We start from the raw sequence: 18,386 nt of genomic DNA, 5'->3' as shown, positions 1-18,386 counted from the left end.
AAGAAGAAAATCGTCAATAAGAACCCTTGAAACGAAGGGGTTTGTTTTATTAGGAACATTAATCCCGATAGTTCCTACTAGACTCCCAAGTAGTATCCCAAGACACAATGGGTTCTTTTTAAAGGAAAACCTCTTGATCCTTCACTTTGATCTGGTTATGATTGTAGTTCTCACTCTGCAATGGATGTGTGATGTGACTTAAACTATAAACTCTTGAAGAATTAGAGAGGCAAAGTATTCACACACTTTATTGGAAGTAACTTGAGGGAATGGCCCTACCGTGAAGAAGATCTAGGTACCCAAGGCACTTGTTGATAACACTGATGTGAATATTCTCTGACACCATAGGGTAGTAAGCTCCATTGCAGGACTAACTCCTCACAGGTTGCAGGTAAAAATCCCTTGCATTGTCATAAGTTTGCTAATGGATTCGCTACAAAGTCCTCAGAGGGTTCCAGTGCTAATTTTGCCTCATATGAATATGAACATATTTCTTCGAACCATCATGTTCAGAAAACTTCAAAAAAATTCTTTTCGTATTCATTTGATTGCTCTAACTATAATTTGAAGAAAAAACTCTCTTGTTCCTTGTGTAATGTCCTCAAATATCTAGCATAATGCAATTTCTTCTAAGTCGCCCATAAAGATATGGGTGGTTAAGAATAACTAATTCTTCTATAGAGCTATGTGTCCGGAGGAACAAAGTGGTTCATGGACAATGGCTGCACTAATCATATTATTGGAGACAGAAGCATGATTGCTGATTTCAAGCTTAGTCCTTCTACCAAGAGGAACATCACATTTGCAAACAACAACAAATGAAAGGTAATGGGTTTAGGTAAAGTTGCTATCTCGGGAGACAAACACATTGACAAGGTAATGTATGTCAAAGGTCTAGACTACAATCTCGCGTTTGTCTCTAAATTGTGTCATATGGGCATGCTAGTACTTTTCACCAAACTTGGGTGCAAAGTCGTCTCTGCAAATGATTACTCATTTGTCTTCGAAGGTATTCGAAGAGGTGATTTGTATCTTGTAGATTTCACCAATTGTCCATCAGTTACTACTTTTCTTGCTTGCAAAAGCAACTAAGTGTTGGCTATGGCATCGAAGGCTGGGACATGACGTATGAGGAACTTGGAAATGTTGGTTAAAAGAAGCCTATTGTGGGCATTGACAACATAAAGTTCGAGAAGGATCACTTATGTGTGCTGCTTGTGAAGCTGGGAAGCAATTGAAAGCCAAGCACCCATGTGAATACTATCATGACCACAAAACGTCCACTTGAATTTCTTCACACAGACTTACTTGGACCGCAACATTGCACCAACTTTAGTGGTAATCACTATGGTCTCATAGTGTTGATGATTTTTCATGGTTCACCTCGGTATATTTTCTTGTATACAAAAGGGAAACACATGATTGGTTCAATAAATTTGCATGAAGATCTCAAACGGACTATGGTGTCCTCACCAAGCCTGTGAGAAGTGACAATGGCACATAATTCAAGAACATATACATTGAAGCATTTCTTGATGAATATGATGTCACTCATGAGTTCTCTGCTCATACACTACGCACCAAAATGGAGTAGTGGAACGCAAGAATAGATCTCATTAAACCCGAGGAATTCTCAATGAATACGATACCCCAATTCAATTTGGGTGGATCCCATCAACACTGTGTGACATATTATCAACCGGGTTTATCTACACAACTTCCTCAAGGAAACTTCATACGATCTCACCACATTTTATAGCCCAATGTATCATACCTTAGATTCTTTGGTGCACCATGTTATATTAGAGATAGTGTTGTACACTCTAAATGTGCACCCAAAACACACGAAGGGCTTTTCATTGATTATGGTTAGGACTTGGATACCTACAAAGTCTTTAACCTCCACTACCATAAGGTTATGGTAACAGTAGATGTGTCGTTTGATGAAGCTAATGACTCTCAGAAGGAGCAATTACCACCTGTGCTAGATGAAACTGAACCAAGTGAAGTTATAAATATGATGGGAATCAGGGAAATCAAACCTGTTGAAGAAAATCCTCCGGATTGTCTTTGTCGAACAAGAACTCATCCTAAAGAAAATGAAGAGAATGTCGTTGGAGGCAGCTAAGCCGATCGATGAGGAAGATGATCCTGAAGCAAATGACGATCAAGAAGATCAACAAGAATAAAATGCTAGACCGCCATTTCTCGTGTGGCAAAAGAAGTTGACATCGATAAAATCCTCCACAACTGATGTTCCACAGTGGTTATAGCCCCTGAGCTTTTATATGGTCGTAGCCACTGTTACATTGGTATTTCTGCTTCTGACACAGTGGCTATAGCTGATGTTGAATAGTGGTTAACCGAAAGAGTTGCAGTAACTGAATCTGTTCGCCAACATCTTTTATGCACTCGGGACCATATGAAAGCATAGGATGACAAGAAGAGAACCCGAGGGAGGATTTAGAGAAGGTGATTTGGTGTTCTTGAAGTTACAATCGTATGTGCAATCTTTGGTGGTTGATCGAGCACATCAGAAGTTGGCTTTTGATATTATGGTCCTTATCGTATTACTGCAAAGATTGGGAATGTAGCTTATTGGTTCAAGTTACTTGACTCAAGAAAAATTCACCCCGTTTTCCATGTTACACAACTCTAAGATTTTGCTCCTGAACATCAGGTATTACCCTCCTCCTGATAGTCTGTTCCATGTGCCTGCTCGCATATTATAGAGACATGTTCGTCAAGAAGGACATCACACGATTCCGCAAGTCTTGATTGAGTGGAGCACCGATGGTCCTGAAGCGGCTACTTGGGAAGATTTGAACTCCTTAACCCAAAAGTTCTCGCGTGCGCCGGCTTGGGGGTGGGGGGTGCAGTGTCTCTCCCACATCTACCGCTGATGAAGTGGGAGAAGCCACTTCAATTCTTCAAGACGACGTGGGCCAAACCTGAAGGCGCAAGCAAGGCACACGAGAAATCAAGGGGGGCACAGCAGTGTCTCTCCTACATCTACCACTGATGAAGTGGGAGAAGCCACTTTATTTCTTCAAGATGACGTGGGCCAAACCTGGAGACGCAAGCAAGGCACACGAGAAACCAGTGACTACCAAACTGGCTTGCAGGCCATGAGTGGGCCCATTAGGCCTTGTAATGGTATATAGGCTGCATCTTCGTGCTCACCGTGAGTGGGCCCATCAGGATAGAACGGACGAACGAGTAGGTTGTTAAATTGTGATCCAAATTCTAGTACCGTATTGGACTAGACGTAGTACATACGGTGTGGGCCTTTTGCGCTGGTACCGACGCGTACGAGTACAACTCGTTTACTTGTCCTACAAGGACTCCTATGTGTTGCCCCTCATATATACCCCATGTAGTCGCACCTCAGACGGCCTGTCGTCTCGTTCTTGTAATACTCCTTGTCGGTGTCAAAACCGGCGGATCTTGGGTAGGGGGTCCTGAACTGTGCGTCTAGGATCGATGGTAATAGGAGACAAGGGACACGATGTTTTTACCCAGGTTCGGGCCCTCTCGATGGAGGTAATACCCTACTCCTGCTTGATTAATATTGATGATGTGGGTAGTACAAGAGTAGATATACCACGAAATCAAGGAGGCTAAACCCTAGAAGCTAGCCTATGGTATGATTGTTGTATATATTGTATGTTGTCCCTCTATCGACTATCCTGGCCTCGGTTTATATAATGCACCGGAGGCCTAGGATAACAAGAGTCCTAGCCGGATACGCCGATGGGGAGAAGTCCTTGTCTTGATCGCCAAGTCTTGTGGAATCTTCCTTGTATGCGATAGCCGTCCGAACTAGCCCATGAGTATACGGCCACGGGGGTCCTCGGCCCAATCTAATAGATCGGGAGACGACGTGGTGAGTACCCCCTAGTCCAGGACACCGTCAATAGCCCCCTGAACCGTTCTTCAAGTTAGGGACGCTCCTCGATTCTTCTGAACTGTTCTTCATCTTTGGTTGCCGGTCTTGAAAACTGGTTCAACAAATCTTCTTTATCTTCGATCTTGAGGATCGCCGAAATGCATTCGGCGAGTTTACACGTCAGGTATCCGAGGAGCCCCTTTAAGTTTCTGGCCTTTATCAATGCCTTGTTATTTTTATGCCACACCTCGGGTTTGAAATTGTTCCCGGGCGGCAGCGTCCTCTTGCGTCCGAGCTCCAATGCCGGACTGCATTCGAGGTATCCTTTGCAGCCGAGCACCAACGCCGGACCGCTTCCTAGCTCTAGCGCCGGAATGTATCCGAGCTCCAACGCCGGACTATGTATCCGAGCTCCAACGGCGGACTGTATATCCGAGCTCCAACGCCGAAATATATCCGAGCTCCAACGCCGGACTGTGTCCAGGCTCCAATGCTGGACTATATCCGAGGTGTCATATCACCTTGGTTCAAAAAAGTTGAAGGAGTTTAGCCGAGCTTAATGCCGGAAATGCCCTCTATGGAGCCAGCCACTAGCGCCCGAGCTTTATGTCGGACTGCTTCCGAGGTGGTGCACCACCCCGACTATGGGCCGATTTTTTGTCAATATTTTTTATTGGTGCAATTTATTCTCTGCCGAGATATATAGCCAGTAGCCCTCAAGGTGTGTATCGGTCTAAAACCCGAGATGCACATGAAGGATGACATAAGACCGCTGATCCCAGTAGCCGCTGAGACTCAGGTTGATTTGCAAAATCGGCCTGAGGATCAAGTCCAAGCTCGGCAGAATACTTCGGGACACTAAAAGCGGCGTGCTCAGTCCTCGAGACTCAGGTTGGGTGCGGCCGACCAACCTGAGGATCAAAATCTCCTCGGAAACTATATTGCACATAAAATTTTCTGCATTGGACAAGCAATGCAGTAGCCCCCGAGACACTGGTCGGGTGGCAACACCAGATCAGGGGATCGATGTGCCCCTTTAATATTTGTAAATAATAAGCCCAAAGCCCAGTAGCCCCCGAGCCTTAATGCGGGCACGGGTGGCCGAATTAAGGATCAATATCCATAGTAAAATCACAAATTATGTGTAATGACTCTATGTATCCAAGTACTTTACGTCATTAATGCTCAGATCCGCATTTGTACAAAACTTTGTTGACCGACCATCGGCTTCCACCTCCTCGGCCAGTAGCCGAGGAGTGTTTGTCCTACTTTATAAAGCCTTTATGAGGGCAAAGATTTACAACAAACAAGGCAATCTGGCCATACGGTTTTATAAACAAAGGTACGCAGAGAGATATGTTATATTACTTTTTAACAGAAGAAATGTCTTCCAAAGAAAATAGTCCCGCTATCGGTTCCTTTCTTTGGGTTGTCATGCTAAGCATGATCATTAAACCTCAGCTCTAATGTAAGAGCAAAATATCGAGGATTTAGTTTGGGAGGCCAGTTAATAGCCCCCGGTAGTGTTCGGCGACAGTCGAGGTCAAGTCGTGAACACTTCGGCCAATGTTATGAACGGCCCGTCATAGTCATCGGATCGCTGACCAGTTTACGCTTATTGTGACAGTCAGTTTTCGGCTTTCTCCACTGAGGTGCTTAACCATGTGAGCTGGAAGCACAATCGCAGTGGTTCTCCCTTTGCACGCCTAGCCGAACAAAACGGAACATAGGAAGCAAGTGCAGGAGCCAGGCAACCCAACTATTGACCGAAGACACAATTCGAAACCGATGCATATATAGCAATATCTGAGAATGTTTTTGCCGAATCCCTAAAGGTGTCCGGCGTTGCACTGCGAGACTAATGCTGGAAAAGCACAAATAGTTTAAAAGTGCCAAAAAGCTTGGAAAACCAAGAAACGTCAGTAAAAACATGACGTCCGAACAAGATCAAGTGTTCGGTGCCAATCCGAAAATTGGTCTTAGAAAAAAGAAGTGCTTCTGTCGTGCTTTAACATGATACATCCTATCTCAAGACTTCGAGCGGGTCAGCCTACGGCTTCAACCTCCTATCCCTAGGGAGGAGTACTTCTCATTAGGCCAGTTTAGCAAACTAAACTCCCCGGCTAGTGACCGCACACTCGCGTCCAAAAAAGGAGTGATAAATAATAATAATAATAATAAAACTTTGCAATGACTAAGAAGAAGAACACTTATTATAAAACGGCTCAAATAAACTTAAGAGCCCCCAAGTGACTTGGGTAGAAGAATGATTGCATGTACCGAAGTACTTATATCATATCTATGTTCAACCGAACTTTAAACGCGTCTTAACCGACCGTCGGCTTCTCCCTCTTCGGTTAAGGACCGAAAAGTGTTATGTACTCCATCGGTCGAGAATATCAACGGTGTTTCCAATAACCAGGCAATCAGGCGATAAGGCTGTAACAGACAAAGCGCGCTCAGGGAACTTATGCTATATTACTGCGAAGACTAAGAAGCATCTTCGAAGAAAATAGTACCCCCACCGATACCTTTCTTCGGTGCTCATTGTTATTATGAGACTTGTGCAATAGATTTTTTGTACTCATGAGTTCCGTTGTGTGCCGACCATCATTGAATAACTATAAGAGCGCTAGCTTTCGGCTTCACCCAGTCTGAGGTCCGGCTCGGGCGACCCGATCGTGACAATCGCAGAGGTGCTCCCTTTACTCCCTAGTCGAACAATCGGGAACGTAGGGGTAAACACAGGAGCGAGGCAACCCAGCTTGCAAATCGCTTAAGTCAATATGGTGCATATTGTGGCATAATACACGAACAAGGAACGAAGCCGTACAAGTATAATCATATGCAAGAGGAAAAGCTTCATAAAGGAAGCCCCCAAGTGAATTGGGTCCTTGAATTTGTGTGTCACAAACAAAGTTTGGACAAGGAAAAAAAATACAAGCAACTTTTTTTCAAAAACGTATAATGCTTGGTCGAACCGAACGCAAGTTAGAAATTAAAGCTTTGAGCATGAAAGCGACTTAGCTGGTTAATGTGTTCGGTATTGATGACGCGGTCCGAGCTTGATGCGGGGCAAGGTTCCATCCCTCAAGCCGGTCGCGAGGTGGCGGAGCGGAGAGCTTGACACGCCGAAGTGGTGACATAGCACGATCAATGCAGACCGGCAGAGTGACGCCGAAGTCCCCAGATCATTTTCCTGTGCACAAAAAATAGTGCAAACCGGAGATAATAGTAATAATGATAATTAAAAAAAATCGTTGCATAATAAATAATTTATGCAAAGTGAGTAATAAAAGAAATATGGCCTGGCGCCGAAGTCAATGTCGATGCAGGGCGTTGGCGTGATGCGGTAAGGGTGTGGCAAAGCCTGAATTCACAGGTCGGTCCTAGTTCCGGATGCGGCATTTGCCGGACTATGTACGGAGACTGACCGGACCACCATGCGACCGTCGTTAATGCGGCCACCATTTGATAGACCTGTGTACATATGATGGACAAACTAGAGTAATAATTCCTTGGGAAAAATTGAACCCAAATAGGCAAAAAAAATTACTAGGATTAATAGCACCTGGTTTATTTGTTGTAGCAATCCGAAGGAAGGTGATTCCCAAAATTGGGACTCGATCCGCACACCTGTTTACCGGAGTAGGTTGATGAAGAGATGATGAAGCCCCCGCTCCAGCCGAGATGTCGAAGTAGGTCGGCGTGATGGACACCGGTTCGGAGGAGCAATAGTGCGGCCCTGCCGATGCCGGTCGTGACGTGGTCAATGCCGGCTTGATGAAGTGACCGTGCGGCGATGCCGATGTGCCCGCTCCGTGTAACCCGTGGGGCGGCGATGTTGATGATGATTTATCCTTCGCGATGCCGGACTCTTGTTCGACTTGCCGAGATGATGATCCGAAGAAGTTGAGCTCGGCTAAAGTGACGACGTGTCTAGCACAGGTCGGCAGCCGTGGAGTAATATCGCCGGACTGGTTTGACACCAGCATGATGTTGAAGATCATGTTTAAAAGATCTTACAGTTAGTGGGATGTGTTCGGGAACAAAACACAATACCCCATACAAAACTTTCTTCAAAATGAATGTCCGAAATCCTGTTCATAAAAAAGATGAACTCGGGTCGGATTCGTTTTCGCGCAAAAAACAGATCCGAAAAGTGATGCACTAATCGGAAGGTTCCCGGAGTTTGGACGGTCGGATCGAGCCGAAATTTTGAGAGGTGGTAGATATAGGAATTCCGCAGCGGATCAACGGTTGGATCTTCCAAAGGACGTCCGAGCTAGAAGCTGGACACCACGCCCTAAACTCATCCAAATTCCTGTCCAGATTTGACAGGGCTCCGGTATATCGTGGATTGCCAGAGATTCCTCCATCTGAACTCGACGAAATTTTCTAGGGTTGTTGTAGACTCAATTCCGCACAATTTCACCAAAGCGGTCGTCAAAGAGATACTCGAGGAGGTGGTGGTGGAAGATACGAGTTCGCTGTCCAGAAAAACAGCACGGTCGCTTGAGGGCAATGTTGACGTTGAGCCCCCGAGCTCCATAGATGATTCCTCCGTGATCTTGATAGAGATCGGAGTTGATGTTTGATGAAGGCCCTCGTCCGGACATGGTGATCCGAACACGGGGCGCAATTCTTGGTCGAACCAAGGTGACCAGTCGAGCTGGTGACGAAGATGCCGAAGTCGCAGTTGATCTGCAGGCGAGCCATCGATCCTTTTGTCGATCACACAGCGGAACTCTCAATGAAAGCACCAATGTCGGTGTCAAAACTGGCGGATCTCGGGTAGGGGATCCCGAACTGTGCGTCTAGGATCGATGGTAACAGGAGACAAGGGACACGATATTTTTACCCAGGTTCGGTCCCTCTCGATGGAGGTAATACCCTACTCCTGCTTGATTAATATTGATGATGTGGGTAGTACAAGAGTAGATCTAACACGAGATCAAGGAGGCTAAACCCTAGAAGCTAGCCTATGGTATGATTGTTGTATATATTGTATGTTGTCCCTCTATCGACTAGCCTGACCTTGGTTTATATAATGCACCGGAGGCCTAGGATAACAAGAGTCCTAGCCGAATACGCCGGTGGGGAGAAGTCCTTGTCTTGATCGCCAAGTCTTGTGGAATCTTCCTTGTATGCGGTAGCCGTCCGAACTGGCCCATGAGTATACGGCCACGGGGGTCCTCGGCCCAATCTAATAGATCGGGAGACGACGTGGTGAGTACCCCCTAGTCCAGGACACCGTCACTCCTTCTCATAGTGATTGCGCCTTCGTGCGTCTGTGGTTTTCTCCCGCAAGGGTTTCCACGTAAAAATTTGTGTGCTCTCGTGTCTCTTTTATCTCGTTATTATCTAACTAGTGGTATACAGAGCCAAGTTACAGATACGAGATTGAGACTGGAAGATTAGGATTCCGACGTGTGCGCCGCTGCACGCGTATCTGCCGATTCAAATCCGACAGCAAGTTGAATTCCGCTGCGGCATCGCCTACGAAGTCGAGACCGACAGAAGCTCCGTCCGTACACGCTAATATCATCCAAGTTGCAGTCGTCCTTGTCCGATCCGCGGAGTTCCTCTGCTGTTTCCCGTCCACGACAGCCGCGCAACATAGTTGCTGCTACTCCACGTCTACGTACAGGATCAAGTCCCGAGGCCTATCCACTGAGTCACTGCCACTCCACGTGAAGGCCGAATCAAGCAAATCAATTGCTACTACTATTATTACTTTTACTAGTAGTGCTACTCCTGTTCATCACGTGAAGCCAAGATCAGATTTTGTTCCCGATTTCTACATGCACATGCTAACAGGTGCTATTTACTCTTTTTTTACCGCAAATTAATTCTATCCAGAACTTTTTCTACCGACTTGTACTACTTTGTGAACATAGATTCAATCTACTCATGGCATCCATGAAGTACGATTTTCCGCTGCTGGACCGTGACACAAGGTTTACCCTATGGCAAGTCAAGATGCGGGCGTTGTTGGCACAGGCCGACTATGATGTAGCACTGGATAGTTTTGGGAAGAACCGAATTGAGGATTGTACTGCTGAGGAAAAAACAATTGATTGTAAGGCTTTGTCACAAATTCAACTCCATTTGCATAATAATATTTTGCAGGAAGTTTTGAGCGAGAAAACTGCTGCCGCTCTATGGTTAAAGCTGGAAGGGATTTGCATGACTAAAGATCTCACCAGCAAGATGCATCTGAAGCAAAAATTATTCCTGCACAGGTTACCCGAAGGAGGTAATGTTTTGAATCATATTTCTGAATTTAAAGAGATCATTTCCGATCTAGCTGCAATGGAGGTTAAGTATGAAGAGGAAGATACTGCTTTAATGTTACTCTGTTCACTGCCAAGTTCTTATACCAATTTTAGAGACACCATATTATACAGTTGTGATACTCTCACACTTAATGAAGTTTATGAAGCTTTGAACTCTAAGGAGAAGATGAAATTAATGGTGCCTCATGATGGTTCGAGTTCATCCCAAGCCGAGGGATTATCTATTCGTGGCAGGACAAAGGAGAAGAACTCAAATAATGGAAACAGAGGCAAAAGTAAAAATGGCTATAGGGGGCGGTTACAATCCAGAGACAAGAAATATTGCAGATATTGCAAGAGGGGCGGACATGACATCTCAGAGTGTTTCAAGTTGCAGAATAAAGAAAAGAGGAAAGGTAACAAACCAGGTGAAAATTCTGCTAACGTTGCTCGTGATGATAGTTCCGATGATGCTCTTGTCGTTATTGCTGGATGTGCTGAGACCAATGATGAGTGGGTACTTGATACTGCATGTACTTTTCATATGTGTCCACATAGAGATTGGTTTAATACTTTTGATTCCACTACTTCTGTTGGTTCCGTTTTGGGTTTTGATAATTCACCATGCAAGATTGAAGGCATAGGTTCTATTCGAATCAAGATGTTTGATGGCATAATCAGAACTTTGACAGATGTTCGGTATATTCCGAAGATGAAGAGAAATCTTATTTCTATGAGTGCCCTTGATGCAAAGGGATACAAGTATTCAGGTGGAGATAGTGTTTTGAAAGTCACCAAAGGTTCCCTTGTTGTGATGAAAGGTGACTTAAGTTCGACCAATGGTCTTTATTACCTTCGAGGTTCTACAGTTTCAGGTAATGCTACTCTAGTTGTTTCAAAGGATTCTGATTGTGACGCTGCTAACCTTTGGCATATGCGTCTTGGACATATGAGTGAACTTGGTTTAGTAGAGTTAAATAAGAGAGGTCTTCTTGATGGATATGAACTTGGTAAATTGAAATTTTGTGAGCATTGTATCTTCGGCAAACACAAGAGGGTGAAGTTCAACACTTCGGTTCATACAACTGAAGGTATTCTTGATTATGTTCATTCTGATTTATGGGGACCATCTCGCAGAAAGTCACTAGGTGGTGCTAGTTACATGCTGACTATAATTGATGATTATTCGAGAAAAGTATGGCCTTATTTCTCGAAGCATAAATATGAAGCATTCTCAGCTTTTAAGGAGTGGAAGATTATGATTGAGAGACAAACTGAAAAGAAGGTAAAAATACTTCGCACTGATAATGGTATGGAATTCTGTTCTAAGCAATTTAAGAATTATTGCAAGTCTGAAGGCATTGTCAGACATTACACCATTCCTTATACTCCTCAACAAAACGGTGTTGCTGAGCGCATGAACAGGACCATTATTTCCAGAGCCCGTTGCATGTTGTCCAATGCAGGTTTGCATAGGCGTTTTTGGGCTGAGGCCGCTTCCACTTCTTGTTATCTCATTAACCGTTCACCATCTATTGCTCTTAATAAGAAAACTCCAATTGAGGTATGGTCTGGTTCACCTGCTGATTATTCACAGTTGAGAGTTTTTGGTTGCACTGCTTATGCTCATGTTGATAATGGAAAATTGGAGCCTAGGGCTATTAAGTGCATCTTTCTTGGTTATAAGTCTGGTGTTAAAGGTTTTAAATTATGGAATCCTGAAACCCAGAAGGTTGTTATTAGCAGAAATGTTATCTTTAATGAATCTGCTATGTTACATGATGTTTCATCTACTAATGTTCCTGTTGAGAGTGAACAGCAGCCTCCTATTCAGCAGCCTACTGTTCAGGTGGAGCATGTTATTGATTCAGGTGATACATCTCGTAATGAAATTGTTGATGCACATGATGAACCCGTCGTTAATGATGATCATGTCACTCCCACTCCAAATCAGCCTATTGTTCCACCCAGTTGGAATCTTGCTCGTGACAGAGTTAGACGGGGTAGTAATAAACCTGACAGGTTAATTGAAGAGTGCAATATTGTTTCTTTTGCTTTATCTGTTGCAGAAGAAATTGAAGGTAATGTTGAGCCTTCTTCATATTCCGAGGCTATTATTTCTAGTGATAGTAATAAGTGGATGACCGCTATGCATGATGAGATGGAATCACTTGAAAGAATGGCACTTGGGATTTAGTAAAATTGCCTAGAGAGAAGAAACCTATTCGTTGCAAGTGGGTTTTCAAGAGGAAAGAAGGTGTTTCTCCTAATGATGAGACAAGATATAAAGCAAGGTTAGTTGCTAAAGGTTACAGTCAGATTCCAGGTATTGACTATAATGAAGTCTTTTCTCCTGTTGTGAAGCATAGCTCTATTCGCACTTTACTTAGTATTGTTGCCATGCATGATCTTGAGCTTGAACAATTGGATGTTAAAACTGCATTTTTACATGGAGAATTAGAAGAGGATATTTATATGGAACAACCTGAAGGTTTTGTTATTCCTGGAAAAGAAAAGCTTGTCTGTAAGTTAAAGAAATCTCTTTATGGATTGAAGCAATCCCCTAGACGGTGGTACAAGAGATTTGACACCTTTATGCTCTCTGAAGGTTTCAAAAGGTCTAATTATGATAGTTGTATTTATTTGAAAACTATCAAAGGTTCAACTATTTATTTGCTCCTTTATGTTGATGATATGCTTATTGCTGCAAAGAGTATGTTAGATATTAATGAACTAAAGAAGCAATTGAGTAATGAATTTGAGATGAAGGATTTGGGTGCAGCAAAGAAAATACTTGGCATGGAAATATCCAGAGATAGACCGTCTGGAAAAGTATATCTAAGTCAGAAGGGATATATTGATAAAGTTCTTCGTCATTTTAATATACATAATGCCAAGCCAGTAAGTACTCCGTTAGCTGCACACTTCAAATTATCATCAGCTTTATGTCCTAAGTCAGATGCCGATATTGAGTACATGTCTAGAGTTCCCTATTCAAGTGCAGTTGGTTCACTTATGTATGCCATGGTTTGTTCTCGTCCGGATTTATCATATGCATTGAGTGTTGTCAGTAGATACATGGCTAATCCTGGAAAGGAACATTGGAAAGCATTTCAGTGGATTTTCAGATACCTGCAAGGTACTTCTAATGCTTATTTAAAGTTTGGGAAAACTAGAGATGGACTTGTTGGTTTTGTTGATTCTGATTTTGCTGGTGATTTCGATAAGAGAAGATCACTCACAGGTTATGTTTTCACCATTGGTGGTTGTGCTGTGAGTTGGAGAGCAACTTTGCAGTCTATTGTGGCTTGTTCCACTACTGATGCCGAGTATATGGCTATTTCTGAGGCATGCAAAGAAGCTATCTGGTTGAGAGGTTTGTACACTGAGCTTTGTGGAGACTCATCTTACCCTACTGTATTTAGTGACAATCAAAGTGCTATATATCTTACAAAGAATCCAATGTATCATGAGAGGACAAAGCACATTGATGTCAGATTTCATTATATTCGAGATGTTGTTGCTGAAGGCGATTTGAAGGTATGCAAGAAAAGTACTCATGATAATCCAGCTGATATGATGACAAAGCCAGTTCTGACCAATAAGTTTGAGCTTTGCTCAGACTTAGTTGGTATTTCTCACTAGTCCTATGGACTTTGACGCACAAGGTGTTTAAGCTAATTTGGATGGAGTTATTCACTTTCTTCGACTACTAGAGGGAATTTGGCTCAAGGTGGAGATTGTTAAATTGTGATCCAAATTCTAGTACCGTATTGGACTAGACGTAGTACATACGGTGTGGGCCTTTTGCGTTGGTACCGACGCGTACAAGTACAACTCGTTTACTTGTCATACAAGGACTCCTATGTGTTGCCCCTCATATATACCCCATGTAGTCGCACCTCAGACGGCCTATCGTCTCGTGCTTGTAATACTCCTCCTCATAGTGATTGCGCCTTCGTGCGTCCGTGGTTTTCTCCCGCAAGAGTTTCCACGTAAAAATCTGTGTGCTCTCGTGTCTCTTTTATCTCGTTATTATCTAACATAGGTGACGACCACCCAGCCGCCCAACACGGAGACGCGCCTGACGTCTAGAAAGAACTGCTTCATGTGTTCAAGGTCGCCGCCGCCAAGTACCAACTGAGCTTCGTAAGGCATGTTCGGGTCGCCTATCGAGGCGTCTTGTATGTGCACCTTGCAGCAATTTCCTCTTAATAGGGGGAGGAGAGGCGTCGCAAGCGCAATTGGCAAGCACACTCCATATATGTAGCCTTCTGCAATTAAGCCCTTTAAGAGTCGCGGAAGGGTCGGACGCTAGCCTATGCCACGTCAAAGATTTTACTGTCGCAGTGAAAACGCGTGGAATTAAGAGAGATAGAGAAAAGAGCGCTTGCTTCTCATCCCACGAAAGTTCCCCTCTCCCTCGCTCTTTCCAGGCGGCTAGGGCTGCCGCCGTCGGAGGTGCCACTGGTTCGCCGGCCGCTGCAGTCCCATCTCCCCTTCCCTCTCCCAGGATCCTAGGCGGGCACGCCACCCCCTCTCCCCTCTCTTACCTCGTTTCTCCCATCTTCCTCAAAGAGGAGGAGAGGACGCAACTGGGGCGATTCAGCGGAGGAGTTGAGGACGGAGCGGTGGATCGGAGTTTGCGTCGCGGGATGGAAGGAAGACGAGCCGCAGGTGCACTCGCTGTCGCCCCGAGTGCTTGTCCTAGGTCATCTTTGCCTCCTTCCCACAGCCCCGCCCCCTGGCTGCCGCCTGGAGCACCTGGCCTTGGTCATCGTTGCAGCTCCCCATGGCCCCGCTCCACCACTCCACCACCGTGTTTGCCATGACCAGCGTCTCTACAGGTCGTTGTTACTGCTGCTCTTCTTCCGTCAGGCAGAAAGGTAGCTAAATGCAGCAAGGTACTCCCTCCCTACTCCCTGTACTGCCGGTCGTTCCTATTGTTGATTGCTGCTGCTGCTAATGGTTTTGTCATTACTACTGTCCTCAATCAATTTCTGTTGTTCACCAACTCGACTTGCTTCTCATGACATGCTATTAATTAGTGAAGGGGCCGTGACACCTGATTAGGGGGGTACTATCAATGGGTGCTTAGCTCTTATGTTATCACAAACTTTAGAACTTACGGCCATGTTCTTATCTTGGGGTTTGATGTACCAAGTGGAATTGATACCTGTGGGGTTTCAGTTGACCCCCTCCTGACACTCCTTACCCATAGGGTTTCAATTTCTAATCCATGTACAATCCTAATGGGATCTGTGCGTATGGCTCTATATAGTTGGATGTGATATGCATTTGTAGCAGACAAATTTGCGGTGTCATTACTTGATTGTTTTAGTTGTGCTACTTATGACATTGATACATGTGTAAAGTAAAGTTTGGTGCTATCCAGTGCCATTTGCCTATTAAGGAAAATTTACCCTGGTGCCATAACATCTGATAATTCAAGTTGTCTCCAGTTGACATGTCAAGTCTGACTATTTCAATGTGATTTTTTTCTCTATTTCTTCACTCAGATCACCAGCCACACATACACATGGAAGATTGCTAATGCATTTTGTTATAGTGATTTTGTTGTTTCGTTGTAGCAGGCAAATTGCATTGCTGGTATATTACCCCAAAAAAATTACTTTTGGTGGATCAAGTAGGTGTTGAATCTGGAAATCAGGTACACACGACTCCAGTTTTTTTGTTTAGTTAAATGCCTTGAAGAGTAAAGATGTAAACTAGGCATACCTATACAATCACCGTAGCATGTCTTATATCCATAACTACATTACGGATTCAGATATCAAGTATGTATCAGGTAGCAGATCAATCTATTTGTTTCCTTTGATACTCTCTCCCAAACATGGCCTCACTTCACGTTGTGAAGCCCTAATGGCGGTGGCAGCACTCCTCCTATCAAGCAGGCCATACCCTTGTGTGTCACAGGCTTGTGCCTAACGCTACAGGGAGATGAGACATCGGGTGGGAGAAAGAAGTTGTCTTTGGCCGGTTGAGAGGGTCGATGAGGTTGTTTTGCAGTTTCTTGGTAGTTTCATAGAAGGCAAATTTTAACATGGTCCCTCTTACCTCCTTTTTTTACATGTGAGGTAAGAAGGTAAGAGTCAATCAAGCCATTCATTGATGAGATCAACGGCTAAGATCTATTTTATACTCTTACCTCTCATGTGAAAAGAGGGGGTAAGAGGGACCATGTTAAAACTGCTCTTCATAGAAACATGAGTTACTTCTTGTTGGTCACTGACTCCTATTTCATTGTTTTAGCTACAAAGTCAGTTGTTGAATTGGTACCTACCTCAAATATGAGGTCATATATCTTCTTCTAAATGCAGGATTTCCTTGTACTGATACAGTAGAGAACACTGCAGATTCATAGGTAAATTTTGACGAGGCTTTGTATTTCAAACTGGTCAATTGTTTTTCTATTGTATACATGATGATGTCCGTGTATCTCTGTGTTACTAATGTTTTGTGTCACTATAGTGATTCTAACACACGGATGATAATTGATATATGTATTTTGGTATGGCCGTAATTACAAGACACCCAAACCATATTATGTCGATCTATAATTTTTCACCAGTTTCCTAGATTTAGACTATTTCCTAAGAAATGATTTTGTAATCTTACTAATGAGAAGTTATTTCCATTTTAGGGTAAAGCAAACCGGCAGCGTAAAAATGATCTCTATGGAACTATCACCATAGGAGATTTTATCTGATTAGGGCAGCTGGACAGAATCTGAATTAGGTCAACTGAGCAACCATTGCTCCCTTGTACTGCGGCAAAATGATTGATGAACTTCTCCTGAAGTGATGCATTTTTGAAATGGTGAAACCTCTTGCATTACCTGAATAGCTGATCACATCACTTCTGGCATGAGTACATCAGTCTCGTGGATGGCGTCACGGCATGGCTCGATTGTGGCGGCGCGGTTTGGTTCGATGGTTGGGCGAGGTCGTTGGGAAAGGAGGCGGACACGGGGAAGGTGGCGCGCTCAGTGCCGCTTGACCACGCCATCCCCACCGATGTCGATGTGCTCAGCCTCGGTTGCAGCGGGCTCCTGGCCGTAGCCATGGACCACCTCGAGCGGGAGCCTGCCGCGGTGGCCGACCTGTGAGGTATGTTGTTTGGTATTAGATCTTCGTTCTCAACATCCGGCTACGTCTGTTGCACACGTTGTATCCAAATACCGGTGTGAAAATGTTTTTCTAGATCTGATCATTATGGTTCTCCAAACACAACCCATTGACTGATATTATAGTTTTTGTGGGCTTGTTCTTTATGTATGAGAAAATAATTGTACACATAGCACTGTAGTTAGAAATAGGCTGCTCTTCTACGGCAGTTTCGGGTGATGGGATTGCTTCGAATGCTAAAGGAGGATGGGCTGGATGGTGCTAGATCTGGCAAGAAAGAGATCATTGGGTAATATGCAAGAGTGCAGAGTTCCTACTTTTGTGCTCTGCAGCGACACCGAGATCCTTTGATCAATTCGCCATTCTCCTCCAGAAGGTTTAGGTTTATCTATGTTAGCACATAAAATGCTCACCCGCATCTTGTATGTCATGTTGATGATTTAGTCCAGTGGTGCTAACTGGGTTACTAATATGGTTCTGAGGTGATATGATGTGCTGGTGTTTGGTTTGTGATTAACATTTCATGTGAGTTAAATTGTGAAATAGACTGAAATGGTACTTATATGTGCCTAATGTTGAGTTGCTCTTACTGCTCTTGAAGGACTGGACAAGTGAGCATGAAAGTTCTGAAATATTTGGCTTTTTTTATGGCAACCATTTTGTATTGTTCTGACCGTGAGTGTATTTAATCCTGTGTCCTAAGACTTTTAAGTTGATGTTACGCATTGATGGCATGCTGAGATCATTTGGGTATATCTGGATGACGCACATAGTTTATTCCTTCGCAGGTTCTTGAGGACTACCTAAAGAATTTTAGAGTCTTGGAGGGGAAGACGACGCCACCCAGCATTGGTAATATCTGGAGGACGCATTAAAAAAATATATCAGGTCCACTCCTTTGATCTTCTCTAATGTTTTTCTTTGCTGCTTGAATAGCTAGCTCTCCGTGGGTTGTAGGCTTGTAGCCTTGAAGTTCCGAATTCATAACCATTTCATATCTGGCTGTGAATAGTTACAACTGTTTGCGGACCCATTACTCGGGCAAGGCCGCCGCCGTCGCTCGCATCGTCA

General features: G+C 44.0%; 1 long non-coding RNA gene and 1 pseudogene across 1 annotated transcript; one reads left to right on the top strand and one right to left on the bottom strand.

Annotated features, from left to right (window-relative positions):
* LOC125525393 (polyubiquitin-like) overlaps positions 1 to 18,386 on the bottom strand; it is a 175,628-nt pseudogene that overhangs the window by 121,220 nt on the left and 36,022 nt on the right.
* Positions 17,152 to 18,367, top strand: LOC147961189 (uncharacterized). The gene is made up of 3 exons (XR_015610744.1): positions 17,152 to 17,297; positions 18,104 to 18,203; positions 18,328 to 18,367. It is a non-coding gene; the product is annotated as an uncharacterized LOC147961189 (long non-coding RNA).

This window comes from Triticum urartu, chromosome 7A, assembly GCF_056163025.1.
Source record: "Triticum urartu cultivar PI428250 chromosome 7A, HENAU_Tu73, whole genome shotgun sequence".
In the NCBI taxonomy this organism is placed as follows: Eukaryota; Viridiplantae; Streptophyta; class Magnoliopsida; order Poales; family Poaceae; genus Triticum; species Triticum urartu.
The sequence above is the reverse complement of the archived record's forward strand: the minus strand, read 5'-3'. Positions and strand labels throughout refer to the sequence as shown.